Here is a 12839-nt window from a genome sequence, read left to right on the forward strand (position 1 = left end):
GATTTAGTGATTGAAAAATATCCAATAAAATCTTAAAATCAATTCTAAAATACTCAAAGGCAAAATAAAGAAGCTGCATTTTGAACAAGTTGGAGATGAAAGAAGCAGAGCTTGGCTGATTCCAAAATAAAGGCTATTTCAATAATCACGCCTGGATGAAATGAAAGCACCAATTATGTTCTCAAAATCAGCAGATGAGAGAACGTTTTTAATGATTGCAAAGCGCCTCAGCTGGAAGAAGCTGACATTAACAACAGAATGTATTGATTTCTCAGATGTGAAGTTGCCATCAAAGCTCACCCCCAGATTGTTTGCAAAAGAAGTTCTGTAAAAGGGCCAGGGTCACCCCCAAAAGAGGAGTAAGGGTCAGGGGGCCCAACTAGTACAAGCTTTTATGTTCATTTAATTAAAAAAAAGTTGAGCACCAACTATGACTTTGTGTCAGTAACACAGTAAAACAAGATTTTTAAAGAGGTTTTAGTATTTTACTTAATTATCACCATTACAGTGAAATAAGATTCCATATTTTTAGAACTGAACCTAATGGGAGCATGTAGAGAGAAAAGAGCACTGGGCCAAGGCTAGATTCTTTAGAAACTCCTGCATGTAAGGGGACCAACCGGTGATGAAAAGCCACCCAATCTAATAGAAAAAAAACTTCTGCATTTTAAATAGGATCTAAACCTGTGGTGTCAAACATAAGGCCCTGCCAAGACTGTAATCCGGTCCGCAGGACATCTTTGGAAAATGTGAAGGAGCGCATACATTTTGGACTTTGGGCAGGACAGTTTGGGCAATAGGCTACCAGAAGTTTATCCATAATTTTACACATTAATTTCCTACAATTCAAGCCCAAAGAGTTGTGCTGACAGATTTCTTTCTACAGCTAAAGCAGCATTTTTGCACTGTTTTCTTATACTGAGATATCTCAGACATTACATGTGAAGTAAAATTACTTAATACTGACAGAAACAGGAGCTGGACTGGTCCATCCCACTTAATATCAAACTGGGCCAAATGTGGCCCACAATATAAAATGAGTTTGACATCCCACATCTAAACCATTCAAAAGCATTTCCTCTGATGCCCACACAGCTCTCCAGTTTAGCACACCGTGATCCACCATATTTACTGCAACACTCAGCTCTAAAAGCACCAGTATTTTCATTGGTGCCTCAACAAATTGGTTATGGCAATACTGGCTGCTGAGAGATAACCGTCCAGTTTCTGATACCTATAAAGAGAGGCTGGAGGACTGGATGTGATTGACTGGTTGTCTGAGAAAAGACCCTGGTTTGCATCCTATTTGAACCTTTCTGTTTTGCTTTTCTTTTGTTTTGTTTTTCATTTGCGGATTCATTTAATTTTTTATTGTCATTTTACTTTCACTTACTTATAGAAGGTACATTCAAAACTACCTGGTCAGGCAAAGGAAAAGCCTATGGTGAACCATGTCACATCAGTAATCCTGCTTACTGAAAAATTAAGACTTGGCAGTTGGCAGCTAACCTCTCAATGTTGCAAGGCATTTACCCTATAAAGGTCATATTATCATGCATCTCTAGACTGCTTTCAGCATGGCCTCAATTCTTAGTTCAGTCTATAAAAGTCCTGTTGTTTGCCCTTGCACCTGAGCCACTGCAATGTGTGCAGCATTGCTGCATCTCAAATAGTGTGATGCTTCAACTTGAATTTCATTTTGAGGATGTGGATGAAGCTGCAAGGAGCCACCGCAGTTCAGGGCTGATGTTTTGCCGCACATGCATCAAGATGTGGACAGTCTAACCTGGGGGATGAATTTACAAACTTTATGGGGAGAGGGGGGGAAAGCAATGCTCTAGATGAAAAGAAGGGTCACCACGTACCTCTAACATGCCCTCAGTGCAGGGGAGAGGTCCACAGTGAGGCTCACAAATGCAAGTCTTTAGAATAGCACTTCCAAGGAGTGATCTACTGGCATACACGCTGAAAATGGAAGAAGTGCATGAGAACATGACCTTTAGAGGGAGTTTTTAATCTTTAAAGGTTGCGAGTCACTAAACGGTTAAAATTTTCAGGCCTAAGCAAGCTATCAAAAACAGAATTATCATACTCTTAAGTGTAAAGCAAATCCAACATTTGATCTAATACAAGCATCCTGTGATATTGTATGTTTGATATCCCTTCATTGCTTTTAATTTAATGTGCATCTATTCCCTGTTCACCTCTCTGGGTAGGATTGTAAATCCAAAAGTGACCATAATAATAATGCTCAGCAAAATATTGACCACAAATTAAAACATCTTTAAATAAAAATACTGTAAACCTTTTGTGCTACCATGACAAATCACAACAAGTTGCTCCATTTTATGTTCATTTGGCAAAACCTCTTTCCTCCTGAGCGGAAGGGTTTGTCCTGCTGGATTGGTTTCTGTCTTGTCTGCAGTGAGAAACAGAAATTGAACAGTTTTTAAGTTTCCCACCGCTCTGTTGTCCGAATCATAACAGATCTTATTTCGCATTCTGGACAAAGTCATAGTGAGCTGACAAAAGGAAAATTGCTTCAATTTGTCTGCATCTGTGCTTTTCAGAGGAGCTGCCAGTTATAACACAGTGCATGGTGGAAGAAAAAAAGCGACCAAACCTTTGAATAAATACGACTGCTGGCAGAGTAGACTTTGTGTTGGGTGGCTAAGCAAGCCTGCTTAACTTTGAATCTTAAAATACAGATGACAAACTTTGTTTCTCTAATCAGTCAGTGGCGAAACTTGAGAAACTCAAATTGAGTGGCGGGATGTTTTTTGTCTACTTTATGTTCTTATCAAACTTGCTGACAACTAAAATAAATAATTCAGACAAATACTTATAGAGTAATCTCCACAAGCACCCTTTCATGAATGTTACACATGTTATGGATATACATTAATGGCCAAAGGTATAATTGTCCCTCGACCACAGAACATCAGCTTGTTCTCCTTTGTGATGTGCCATGGGATCTTGAACAGTTATCTGACTACGCATTTTAATTGGACAAATTGGTCCAACGTCTACAGATAAGATTGTGCACCACCACACATCCACGGTGGTGTGTCTGGGACTTTGTGTATTGATGCTAGCTGTGTGTGTGTCCATGTACATCATGAGAAATAACTGAAAATAGCACTGGTCTTTTGGGTGGAGGCCAGTTTAAGAATGACTCAGATGTTTCTTTGGGCTACTGGATGCATTTTGTGGGATAAATGGTTTGTGTTTATGTGTCATTGAAATGAATGAAAGTAAATATCGTGTAACAGAACATAAGGGACACAAACAAAAGCCACTTGATTAAAATCGCTTCCTTGACTGGAGCTATTTTGGTTCAGTGTTAAAATTTGTATATTTAATTGAATCAGTCACCCTGTAGGTTGAATTACCCAGTTGTGCATTTACATTGTGTTCAGGGGTTGGCTAATGCAAACCTTTACAGTAATTTTACAGCATTAATAACTGCAAAGAGTACCTCATAAGAATACTGTTACGCATGTTGGTTATATTGTTCTGTGTCTCCAGACAGTTACTTCTGTGTGTATCGACCTCTCTCCTCCACCACATACCAGCAACAAGCTTGTTAATTTTTCAGAAGGACAATTTAGCTAAAAGTTAGCCATTGCTGTGTCAGAGCTGTAGCACTAGTACCCAACTACTCATTAACAGTTCTCACCACTAATGTGATGGTGCTTCTCCTAGCTTGCAGGTGCATGTTCAAAATGTAAAGTGCAGCGTCTGAGCAGCTGATGGAAACTTATAATTACCTTGTTGTACAATGATAGGAATACTTCCAAATCCAAGTCCAGATTTATTTATATCCATCCATTCTCTTCCACTTATCCTTGTCAGGGTCGTGGGAGGCTGAAGTCTATCCCAGCTATCATAAGGTGAGAGGAAGGGTATCTTTACCATCATGCTGGCTGACTTTACCATGGTCTTTTGCACAGCTGAAACGTTGGATACTGTTAGGCTTGTGGGAAAAACAAGACCCAAAAGCAGGACTTCCTTAGAAGTGACAGTGATTTTTTTTATAGAGAAAAAAACAAGCAACAACTTGCAAAAATGTTGGTTGGTTTCCTGGCAAAACAAGACAAGATAATTAGTTCAGTTCTCCACAACAAAGGACAAGCACTCTTTCACCTCAGCAAGCAAGGAATTTACTGACTGTGTCACTCAACAATCCAGCAATGACTGAAGCTAAGCCGCTTTCTTAATAGTGTGCCTGTGATGAGACTCATCAGCAGCCGGTGAGTATGACAGCAGGTGTGGCTGGCTTCACAGGGGTTAAATGCTCCAGGCCTAGTGTTGCATATACACAAGAACACCAACACACACATACACACAAACAAATGCACAGAGAGGAAAAGGAGAGACAGAAGACAGGCTGCGAACAACAGGACCAAAACAAAACAGAAATGGCTGGTCGACGAGGACTGGAGGACTGTGACAGATACAGTCCTCAAGCACACACCTACATGCCAAGGAGTGGAGATTTTGCAGATGTATTGGGGATTTTCTTCTTTTATTTCTATTTTTGTCACAAGAGAAAAAAAGAAAGAAAAGATGTTACACCCCACACTGTCTATACTGAAGTCAACACAAGATGTCAAGAGAAAGGAGGTTACTGAAAGCAACAGATGTTTGGTGAAGTCATCAATACAAGCTCCAAGTTATGGTAAGCTAGACGTTTCGCTTAGTTTGGGAATTTTCCAAATGCAGTTGATCACAAACACACAGTATCTCACAAATGTTGTGGCTGTAAGGGGTGTTCAGTTTGGGTCACTTGGATTTCTTCCAGTCTGCTACAGTAGCTAGCATGGATGCTTGCCTCACAGCCATCTACTTCCACACCTGCAAAAGCCCCACGCTGTGTAACTGCTTATGTAAATTGAATTTTCCTGTGACATTGAACCTTTTCTCAAAAGTTTTTTCTCAGCAGAAGGAATGGGTCATCGACACTGGATTCTTCTGTGATGTATCTGTCAGTTGTTGTTATAGTGCACTACCAAACCCGTACACTATACAAAAAGAAAGGTCAGCACTTTGCCGTGAGATACACAGTATATGCATTACGTCCTGATGCAGGTATGCATCTAAGTGAAGCTACAATTTCAGGTGCCTCACATCACATCTGGACCTATACAGGTCCTGTTTAACACATTAATCTATCATTCTGTCCTATGTGGAGAGCAGTCCAACATGCTGAAGTATTCAGCAACAAGTCTCCACCTTGATGGAACGCACAGTGCATCATGGGATTGTTTCCCACATGATATTCACACTATGGATGTCCAAACCCAACAACTGATTAATGACTGAAATGTTACTGCCTCATCAGACAGGGCAATGTTTCTTTAAATATCTGAACATAAACAGCAGCTACAAATGTTTACTTTTCCTGTGCATTCTAATGAACAAATAAAATATAAATTTTTGCATATTTTTCATGATGATTTCATTAATTAAGGGGAAAAAAATATCCAAACCTATCTGGCCCTGTGTGGAAAAAGTAATAGCCCAGCCCACCCCTCTTGTTAAATCATGAATTAATCAACCACACTTTTAGAAAAACATAGTTCAGTGTTATTAGTTGCACCCAGGCCTGGGATTAAGAAATCATTTAAACAAATTGAAGTATGCTACAAGATCTCAAAAAGCAACACATCATACCAAGATCCAAAGAAACAACTCAGAAACAGAATTATTAACATAGCCGGGCCCACGTCCTCGTTTTAGGTTTGACAGGGTTTTAGTAGGTAAAGGTGAATGCTAGGACATGAATTGAGCTGCGGTTTGGGGAAGGCTTCGAAGGGGACTGGCGACGGCTCCCGGGCTTGGCAGATCCCCGTGCACTAAATAGAAGTGAAGAAGTTAAAGAATTTAATAGGGGAGAGAGGGAGGGTGGTGAACTAAACGAGAATGAACAGCTTGCAGAACTGGGGGAACCTATATAGATGAGAACCAGAAGGAGCGTGTTTGGAGGCGTGGTCCCTGCATTGCTACTTCAGGAACTGAAGAACTTGCTATAATTAATGTGCGACCACAACAATATAAATGACTCATTCCCAGTTATCACAAGCGCTTGATTGAAGTTCTTGCTGCCAGTGGTGGAACAACAAATTATTATATTTAGGGGGCAATTACTCTTTCACACAGGGATAGCTTTTTTCTCTTAATTAATCAGACTGCCATTAAAAAACTGCATTATGTGTTTACACGGGTTATCTTTGTCTATCATTAGAATTTGTTTGACAGTGTACAAAAAGTGTGTAAAAGTGTGACATATATGCAAAACCCAAGGACACATATGAGCAGATGAAAAATAAGCGTTTCTTTCCTGCTGGATATAAAATACTGCTGAAGCGCATTATAAGATTTGAGTGTCACAGCACATGTCAGCTCTCACCAAACTGAAGCGCTGGTATATTTGCTTTGAGGCATAATGATCCATTAGCTTAACCATTTTATGTAGCTTTGGTTTGGATGCAGACTACCAGCAAATGCTTTGTGCATTATTATCATCAGCGGAGTTCTAGCTGTTCTTGAGTCCTTTTATAACTTGGTCAGGAGAGAGACTGTCAGCACGTCCAAGGAATATAAAGGCAAGATTGGTCTGAAAACATAGATCTATGATTGCGGTTGCACTCAACTAGTCATAAAACTCCAATGAGCTACAGATTGTGGTGAATTATACTCTGATTTTGCCAAGAAACCGAATCAGGAGAGGCAATCCTGATTCTCCAGGATTGTGGGAAAGCCAAGTGGGTGGCTAAGTGCTGACAATTATCTACTGAAATTGTGGAATATCCTTGTTAAGATAAATCCTAGGCAGACAGATAATAATATTCATATCTCTAATAGTGCTAATCTTTTCATGTCTTTGCCGCACATTTATCAAAGACTGAGAAACTACTGACCTGCTCAGTAATTAGTGTGGTAACAAAGACACATTTATGCTCAAAGCAAAGCACTTGTTGGATGGTCTGAAATCCTCCTTCCTAACATGTTTACATGATCTGCATTGACAGGAATTGCATTTATCACCAGTTTTCCAAATGAGTTTTGCCTCCTGGTGAGGAAAGACATTACAGCTTGCAAGCTAGTTCTATTCAACCATACGTCTGGGTTTAACCTCAAAATAAATCTTGAGATATCCCTTTAATGTCGGTTTCATTTTGACTTTTAATACGCTTTATGCTGTAGCCTATTTTTGTTGCCACTTCAAGAAGAAGAAGTAGAAGAAGAGAAAGCTGTATGTTATACAGCTGTTTCATCCCCACAGCTGCAAGTGTTTCTTTAAATTTGCTTTCTGCACTTTCCCAGGGGTAATGACAACTGGATGTTTGAACATAAAGGCATCGTTATTGTGATGAGTGCTGAGAAATGGATGAAATATTTAATGATGACTGATTTTCTTTTTTTATTCCGAACAATGATCATTCGTCAGTGACTCATTTCTTACAGACTTACTGACAAGGAATTAGCGGGAGTGATTCAGAATAAATTCACTCGAGTTCTGTTCAGTGTAACAGCTTCAGCTATTAAAGTCTTATTAATGCTGGTGTTAATTAATTTCACTGGAAACACACTTCATGTGCATTTAATATAAACAGAATGGTATACAGCCTGTTTCCATTGTGTAGCTTCAAAGAAATGAATTTATTTAAACTTGGTCTGTAGAGAGGGAATACCATTACATCATAACCGAATACTTACATTTTCCCTCTACAGGACTTGACATGTGTCTGTACACGCCGCTGTTTGTCTTGGCATCAAGAAATCTCAATGTAATTCCCTCGCTCAAAGTTGGCACTTGCTCCAGAAACATATGCAACATATGGAAGAGAAGAGGTTAAAAAATAAGGAAAGCTACAGAAAGTAAAGGCACTGTTTCTTAAAAGTCACAGTGTGTCATGGTCGCTCAGTCTTTGCTGTGTACCTGCCACATTCTGTTGGGCTCTCCTCCCACATTCACAAGTATGTTTGTGTGTCTCAGTTTGTGTTTACAGGTGTGCCGGTTTTGTTGCATTGACGGGACGTGGCCCTGGTCCCCCCCTTCTTGTTTCCACACACCTGTTGATGATCCCACACCTACCGCTGATGACCTCATTAGAGCCGCTTCATAAGGAAGCGGTTCTGCTTCCTTTGCTAGATTGTTGCATGGTCACTGCTGCCGAGCTCGTTGCCTTTATGCTGCCACTAACTTGTGAAGGGGGTATTAAGCTGTTTTTCCCTGTGCTCAGGTTTCGCTTGGAGGACTCACTGTCACTGAGGACTGAGTTGTCTTTTACTCTGAAGTGAACGTCTGGATGAGAAATGGCATCATTGTAAATAAATGCACTTTTCTCTGACTCTCAGCCCTGTGTTTGAGTCCCACGTGTACTTGGACCTTGACACAATGATTAGATTAGTATTCGGCGATATTTCGACATAAGAGGCACTCTGCTGAATTTCACTGAAGCATGGTTTTGTGCATTAACAAAGCAGCATCAACATGTGTGAATGCCTCTCTTAAAATTTACTATTTACACAATTCAGTGTTTACGTGTGGGTTTGGGGTTTGTTTTCAGTATTTTTTGGCTAACAGTGCAGCTTTTTCTGGTCATTTCCACTTCTTTGGAGCTTCTTGAAAGAGGAATGGTATGATGTATGCACTGTTCCAATGAAGCAGATGCAGTGTGTAATTATTCTGGCATACATATTGAGCAATTTTTTTATTATTTTATTATTATTATTTTTTGATAGAGGAGCTGTTGCAGAGAGGTTAGTCATGGAAATGTGTACCTTGAATTCACTGTGCTTGACCAAGACTCTGCAGCACATTTTAGTGAGTGAAGCAAAGCTTTGAGGTCTACAGTAAGACCCAAGCTATCATCAGCTTCCTTTAGAGATTAGACAGGCCAGTTACCTACCTGTTTTTAAATCACTCTTGAAAACCCGCCTCTTTACCCATGTGAGACATCTGTTTTTAGTTGATTCTTTGCTGTTTTATCTTGTTTTCTTTTTTAATATAGGGCTGTTTTATGTATTATGTGTTTTATCTATTTATTTTTGCTGTTTTCTGTTATTCTATTGTTTTTAACTTATTTTTTGTACAGCACTTTGGTCCTGTGCTGGGTATTTTAAAGTGCTTTATAAATAAAATTGGATTGGATCAGGTATATGCAGTATTTGTACATTTGGTGAAAGCTATGTCTCAAAACACTGCAGACTGCCCATATTTGCACAAGTAGTTGTGGGAATGTTCATGAACAGAATTCATGCAGCACTGCACTAATTTGTTCTCAGACAGGCTTTAATTTATTCTTGCTATCAAGCTTATGCTGTAAGATACATATCACTCTTGTGTTTAAACTTCATTACCATCAAAATTAGGGATATCTTTGACTACTTATTATACTTAGCAATTAAATTATATGTGAATAGATGTTTTCGAGACAGTACCTGTAGCAGCCCTGAACACAAGACGTCACATTACTGCTGCTGATCAGATACAGAAAAAAAGCCCCTAAATACATCACAAAAGTCTAAACTCTGTGTTGAACAAGCTGTACGTGTGTAGCTGAAATGAGAAATGTCTTCTTGTTTTTTCTTGGATATTTTAAACCTCACACTTTGTCTGTTTTCTGATCAGTGTTACAATAAGGCAGATGGAGAAACTTTACTTGTATCTTATGGTTTCACAAGTTCCTCTAGCCATGACTCTGGCACTAGATGTACGATTTCTAGTTTTCATCCAAACCATGCGCAGATTCATAAGGGAGGCATGTTTTGATTTGTTCTTGGCTGAGGCTCAGGCATGGATTTGATCAGTGATGGTGATGGATAGGAGGTATATGCCTCTCTCTTTATTTCTGTCTTTCTCCCATGAGACTTAGTCAGCCATCATTCAAAAGTGTTAAAAAGTGTTGAAGGCTGAAACTAAGGGTGAAATACCACAAGAGCATGAGTTTACTCTTGATCAGGAAAGTACATTTGCCAACAGCTGAAACAAGAGACAGCAGAAAACATGACCAGGGGTGTCACTGATTGTGCAAAGGTGGCATCTTACAACCTTCTCTTTGAGTGACAGGTGCTGCAGTGCCCTCATATATGACTTTTCCTCTAGTGCTACAAGTTTAACATTTGTAGTTTTGAGTGAAATGGTTTGACTGCTGTTTTTTAAGCTTTGTTTTATCCACTGAGTTTAACATTTCTTTTACAGCAGACACCTAACCAAGGTAGCGACCAGGAAAATTCACAATACATCGATCTGCAACAAATCCGATGCAAATTGCAGCATAAACACAAACCTCAACAGAAACTACAGTGGCATTTCAAGAAAAACAGCCACATGCTTTCTTTGCCACTCGTGCATGTTTAAGTTTGGATCTTTCCATAAAGTTTTGCATGTCCAGCTTGAGTAATTAGAAAATACTGTGTTTGCCAGATCAGTCAAAACCTGGGAATTCAAGAAAAAACAAACAAATTGTAGCTGGTAACTATCACAGCTCAGACAGAGAAAGCAAAAGAGCTCAGCTGGAAGTCTACCCAATATCTCTTTATACACAAAAATGTACCAGCGCGGTTTCCTGTAAGTTCCCGGTAATGGGCAAAATGCGAAATCCTAAAGACATCATAAACACAGTTCATAAGCAATGTTCAGTGAATTTAGTGATTCCCCCTTATCATCTCTATATCATCACCACAAAGCAGTTACAAAGGGTTTAATTTGAAATATATAGAGTCGCCATCTTAATCAGTGATGGAAATAACGCCGTTACAAGTAACGGTGTTACTAACGGCGTTACTTTTTTCAGTAATGAGTAATCTAACTAATTACTATTTGCTATCGTTACAACGCCGTTACCGTTACTAACAAGAAAATGCGGTCGCGTTACTATTTTTCAACAAACAGCCGGTTGAAGCTGTCGCAGCTAACGCATCTTATATCAGCTGCACGGAAGTAGCTGTAATCTGGGCGCTATGGCTTTAAGCAGCTGCGCGGATGGCAATCACTTTCTGCCCGACGATCACTTTTTGGCGATATATACCAGTTTTTAAATTGTGTTGATAGGCTACGTAAAACCAGAGTCATGATAAACAATATATACGTGTGTTTTTTCCTGAATAGTTTCGGCACGTTTACTGTCTAAGGACAGCGCTAGCAAGCACTCTCCGCTTATGACCAAAAAATTAAAACAACAATACAAAAAACTGCCCTTTCGTGTTGGTGGAAAAATGCACCATGTCGACCAATCAAAAATGATTTGGCAACATGACATTTGGTTGTTTAGGAAGAGGGGGAAGTTTTAGGAGTGACAGCGAGAGAGAAAGACAGAAGAAAAAGAGAGAGAGCGAGTTTGGAGATGTGAGAGATTTGTGACATTTAGCATGTTTGGAGTGTGTAGTTAATGTGTTGTCTTGTGTAGTGTTGTGGATAGTTTTGTGTTGTGTGTCAGAAGAATGAGGTGATTGCTGTCTCCAGGTAAAAACCAGGAGCAGTGATACACCTGTTGTCAGACCTGCAGGTATCAGGCTGTGATGTTCTCCTTTATAGTGGACAGAAATCATTTTTTTTGGAGTGGCACAAATAATTTGTGTGGCATCTTATTGAATGCAGAACACCTGATTGTTATGTAAATAGTTTGAAATGGATATAAAGGGGGGGGGGGGGGGGCGGGAGGTAAATGGCTGCAAATAACTTTGTTGTTTTCAAAACTTGTGCATAGGATTTTAAAATTGACAATTTATATTTGCCTTTAAAGTTATGAAATATGATTCAATAAACATGTTTGTGGGTGTTACAGTAAAAAATATCACTTTTTCTAGTTGGATTTTATGTTTTTTGTCTGATTTTGTCTGATTGTGTTAATACAGTACATCAAAATGAAAACATAACTGCAAATTCAGACACGTAAAGTTGTGCTGAAAACAATGATACCAAACAAGGCAAAGTAAATAGTTTTTAAAGGTGAAATGTAGAGGAAACATTAAAAGTAGTTAAAAATGGCCAATTATACCCTGGACCCTAAACTTTTTCTTTTAAAGTAACGCAATAGTTACTTTTCAAGTAATGAATTACGTTTAGAATCTTGTAAGTCAGTTACTAATTCAGTTACTTTTACGAAGAAGTAACTAGTAACTATACTTTTTCAAAATAACTTGCCCAGCACTGATCTTAATATAAACATGTGGTTATGTTTATGGAGTTATTACCGTAGGGTTGACTGTAAAAGGAAAATGAAGGGGTCAAGTGATGTAATAAAATTAGGGAGATAGTAACTGCTCTCTAACATTTTCATCTTAATAAGCTGTGGTATGGACCAAAGATCCAGAAATAAACATCCAAATCCAGCTAAAAAGCATATTTTGTCCTCTGGAGATAAAACCAAGCATGGGAATGATGACCAGGAAGCTCGTAACATGGCACTGAAACAAGAATACCTGAGTAGAGTAGACATGCTAATCCTGTTAGAGATAAGAAATAGTAATCAAGTCCAGAATGACCTCACCTGTGCTCACTGCTGTGGAGAAATTGCTTCAGGAGGGAAACACATATAAATTTATTTGTAAATGTATTTTTTTTTTATTGCTAAAAGAAGGCCTGGAGCCATATTGCACAACTCTAGAAGAAATAGGATTAAAATTTAAACACAACAATAGAGGAAGAGCTCTGGTCAGTCTGTCTGTCACTACTAATACACATAGACTATCCTACGCCACAGAAATGTCCAAACCCACATTTTCACAGCAGGTTTGGACTGGAAGTGGGAAAAGTGTTTCAGATGTTTTAGATGTGGTACCAAGGTGGAGTCTTTTCTGCAGTTTACCCTGTTTAGACAGTTAGAAAT

The sequence above is a fragment of the Aulonocara stuartgranti genome (genome assembly GCF_965226115.1).
Source record: "Aulonocara stuartgranti genome assembly, chromosome: 11".
Lineage (NCBI taxonomy): Eukaryota > Metazoa > Chordata > Actinopteri > Cichliformes > Cichlidae > Aulonocara > Aulonocara stuartgranti.